We start from the raw sequence: 4,514 nt of genomic DNA on the forward strand, positions 1-4,514 counted from the left end.
AAACAGAATCGTGTACATCCCTGTGATCAATAGAGTTGTTTAGGGTTGAGAAGATCTGAACTTGGAAATACACTTTTTGCATCATATGTGGCAGATTCTGAGGTAACTTCCCATCATCTCTGAGGTAACTTCTCACCATCTCTGAGGTAATTTCCCACCATCTCTGAGGTAACTTCCCATCATCTCTGAGGTAACTTCCCACCATCTCTGAGGTAACTTCCCATCATCTCTGAGGTAACTTCTCACCATCTCTGAGGTAATTTTCCACCATCTCTGAGGTAACTGTCATCTCAAGACTACTGATTTTGAGAGGGAATGAGCAAGGGCTATAAAACAATGAAGGCTCAGAGGATGTTTTTGTTGTATTTTAGTTCGACATCAACTCACTCACACCTTCAGGTTGGGTTGGCATTGTACTGAAGACTTTCAGAGCTAAGAAAATCTGAAGTTGAGCTGGATGCAGGAGTTGTCTGCTTTGGGCTCACAGCATTTAACTATTATTATCACCAATGTAGTGTTGCCACTATAGCTACATGCCTGTGTTAATGCTAAGGGTTGGTATCAAACCCCAGGAAGTAGGTGTGCTTAAATGAGTTCTTAAAATGCATGCACAGCTGCTCATCCTCAGAATAGGCATGTGACAGTTAGGTCTCTAACAATAGAGCTCCCTGGGACAGTATCATAATCATGTACCAAGCATACTCGGCCTCTTTGCTCTTCAAATACCTTTCTTCAATCCTGGCAGCTTTGCTCTGACAGTGTGTTCAACCCTCTTAGCTTCTCCTGCTCTTCTTTGGAAGTTTGTCTAGAAATGACAAGTCTGTTGTCAGTAGAATCCCATCTTACTACTCTTGGGAAGTCTTCACTTAGAACAAGATGAACATGGTGGTGAACACGTGTCACCCAAACATTCAGGAGACTGACGATGGAAGTGAATGCCCACGGATGAAGAACACACTGGAGAAAGAGGCATCCTTCCAGGACTCTCCTTTTTTGATTCAGATGGACCTTCTGTGTCATACCCTTCCCAAATGGTGCACCCTCAAAAGGTTATTCTAAGTTATAAAAGAATGGATATTTATTGTTTTACTATTTTATTCTCTCTCTCTCTCTCTCTCTCTCTCTCTCTCTCTCTCTCTCTCTCTCTCTCTCTCTCTCTCTTTGAGACAGAATCTTTCTACATAGCCCTGGTTGTTTTGGAACTCACCACGTGGATTATACTAGCCTCAAACTCACAGAGGTCCACCTGTCTCAGCCTACCTAGCATGAGATTGAAGGTGTGCACCACCACACCTGGCTGGAGATTGAAGGTGTATGCCACCACACCTGGTTGATGCTTCACTCTTATTTAGAAGCTGCTACTTCAGTGGCTATTTCAATTACTGGACTACAGAACATGCTGTGGTGAAGTGTTCTCCTGTGGAGAGCAAGGTTGCAACCCCCACCCCAGCTCTGCAGCTCTAACCTCCATGGAACCCATCTGCTTCTAACTCTGTGTCCATAGATAACAACAAATGGGGAGAAAGGGATAGATCTGATCGGAAGGTCTATGATGACTATGACTGATGCTAGGAAAGTGAACTCAAGAGCTGGTCGGGCCATAGAATAATGCCTGGTTTGGGTAAATATCCAAAATGTTTGTCAAATCAGATGAAGAAAGTCCATGAAGCTGTTTCAATGTAGGTGAAAAACTGAGATTTTTTTGTTTTGTCTTTCTCTCTCTCCTTCCAACTTCTCCTTCCTCCTTTCTTTGAAATTTTCTTAGTGTCTAACTGGACCAAAATCAGTCTCTTGAACTCTCCAGCACAGATGTGTCCTTAGGAGATGTTCTTGCAATAGTATTGCATGAGATGTTTACTTTGGTAGTCACTAAAAATGCCTTCAGTTTTCTAAATATCTAAACTCCCTGCTTGCAAAAGAAATATCCAGAGAAGCAAGTCTGTGCTAGGAAGGACATGTAAAAAGGATAGCGTACATTGATACTGGCTCATAGAGGAAGCCATCACTCTGTATGCAGTGTCTGAATGCTGTCATGTTAAAAAGATGAGTTCACATTTCTGTCAAAATTCCCAAGAACAAGTTTATACAGGTATAAAAATGAAGATAATAGTATCCTGACTTCTCACAAATCCATCATTTATAATTATTATTATTAGTAATATTGTGGTATATTAATTTGTTTTTTTTCAATTGAAGCACTTTAATCATATAAATTTGACCCCTAAATATGTGGATTTTATTATTTTATTTTTTAATTAGATATTTTCTTTATTTACATTTCAAATGCTATCCTGAAAGTTCCCGATACCCTCCCCCTGCCCTGTTCCCCTACCCACCCACTCCCACTTCTTGGCCCTGGCGTTCCCCTGTACTGGGGTATATAAAGTTTGCAATACCAAGGGGCCTCTCTTCCCAATGATGGCCGACTAGGCTATCTTCTGCTACATATGCAGCTAGAGACACAAGCTCTGGGGGTACTGGTTAGTTCATATTGTTGTTCCACCTATAGGGTTGCAGATCCCTTCAGCTCCTTGGGTGCTTTCTCTAGCTCATCCATTGGGGGCCCTGTGTTCCATCCAATAGCTGACTATGAGCATCCACTTCTGTATTTGCCAGGCATTGGCATAGCCTCACATGAGACAGGTATATCAGGGTCCTTTTTAGCAAAATCTTACTGGCATATGCAATAGTGTCTGGGTTTGGTGGCTGATTATGGGATGGATCCCTGGGTGGGGTAGTTTCTGGATAGTCCATCCTTTCGCCTTAGCTTCAAACTTTGTAAAAATATGGAACGCTTCATGAATTTGCATGTCATCCTTGCACAGGGCCATGCTAGTCTTTTCTGTATCATTCTAATTTTAGTATATGTGCTGCCGAAGTGAGCACTAAATATGTGTTTAAAACATTTTTTTTCCCTCTGCTATCAGGATTATCAATACTCTTTATCTGGTCTGGCTGATTGATAGTCAAATTTCTCTAGGGGCTCCCAGGTATCTTTTCTAGTTAGTGTCCTGAAATCAAGACTAAACAATCCATATACTGCTTTGGTTATCAGGACTCTAGGGTTTCTTTCACTAGGTGGGTGTCCTAGTGCAACCTAAGAAGGTTTTACTGTATAATGGGCTCCAGACTGGGAACCTGGTGAAGCTCTGAAGAGGGCTGGTGTTAGATGGTTTGCTCATCACACCCTCTGTAGTGCCATTGTCAAACAGGTACATGTAGGTCTGGTCCCATCAAGCCTCAGGGATGGGGAATGCCACTGTCTATAGTGAGGGTACCCCAAGAACCAAAAGTCATGATCCCAGCAGAGGCGAATGTAACCCTTCATGTTAACAAAGGCGTCTAAAAGATGTTCTGAGAGCCCAGGGAGGCAGATGTGAATCGCCCAGGGGAAGGACGTGTGTATGGACTGTCTGTTTCTCCAACTTTCTTAGTTCTTTTGGTGCAGTTTGGAATATGGATGAGCAAAGAGTTCGAGACACTTTTGAGCCTTGCTGGGGAGATGACGGACAGGTTGTTCAGGAAGAGAGAAAATGACTGGAGGTTCCCCAGACTAGTGAGTGGATATCTTAGTCCTCAGTGTTGTGGAATCTTCAAAATGTCTGCTGTGTGACCAGAGCAAGGGACCTTGAGATTGAGTGTGGAGAGTGACACCTTCACAGAGCTTTTCAGAATACAGGTTTTGGTGGAGGTAGTGAGGTGATTGGGGGTGCCGTAGTTTTATAGACCATCAGGAAAGGTGCCTAGTAATTATAGATAGAGGATTTTAGATTCTGCCCTTGGTATCTAACACCCTCACTCTTAGTGACGCACAGTTGGTATTTCATTCTTTGATGAGTATAAATTGTGTTGGGCCTCCCTAAATATACCAAGCTCTTGAGAATGGGTAGTATCTCCCAAGAAGTAGGATTCTTAGAAAAACACACATTAAAAATAAATAAATAAATAAATAAATAAATAAATAAATAAATAAATACTCTGCCACAATTTCTCCTTAAAGCCACTGCCTCAGATATCGTTGTTTGCCTAATTTGGAAGGAATTCTGAAGATGATGGATTATCAGGAGGGAAAGGGGCAGCCAGACACTTAGGAACATGTGTCTGTTGGAGACAGCATGTTCCTAACACCAGAGAAAGTGGATAGTGAGTTTGCAGTGGAGACCTCTGTACTGAGACATGAAAGGACCAGGGTTGAAGTCTTCCTTCTGAACTTACTAACAGATTAATATGTCACTAACTGATTAAAGTCAATTTTCTTTTCAATCAATAAAATAGGTAGAGGATTGCTCTTTCATATAGTTTGTAATGCAGATGGCATTGTCACTACTGACTTGAGACACTGGTGGTGGTGGTGGGGTTTGCAGCCCCTTTTACAGATAGACAAGAATATAATTAGTCCAGAAAGAAAAGGCATCCTGTCTGAATTCTTTGGAAGAGTAAATAGTTATAGGGAGGCTGGGTGGCCTGGAAGAGAACCTGCTCAGGTCCCTAAAATCCAGAATGACCAAGGTTCA

The 4,514-nt window shown here is 42.1% G+C and overlaps 1 non-coding gene across 1 annotated transcript; it reads right to left on the reverse strand.

Moving 5' to 3' along the window:
• Window positions 1–2,780: 2,780 nt before the first annotated feature.
• On the reverse strand, window positions 2,781–2,886 carry LOC115032108. The gene has a single exon (XR_003837735.1). It is a non-coding gene; the product is annotated as a U6 spliceosomal RNA (small nuclear RNA).
• Window positions 2,887–4,514: the final 1,628 nt, after the last annotated feature.

The sequence above is a fragment of the Mus caroli genome, chromosome 9 (genome assembly GCF_900094665.2).
Source record: "Mus caroli chromosome 9, CAROLI_EIJ_v1.1, whole genome shotgun sequence".
Lineage (NCBI taxonomy): Eukaryota > Metazoa > Chordata > Mammalia > Rodentia > Muridae > Mus > Mus caroli.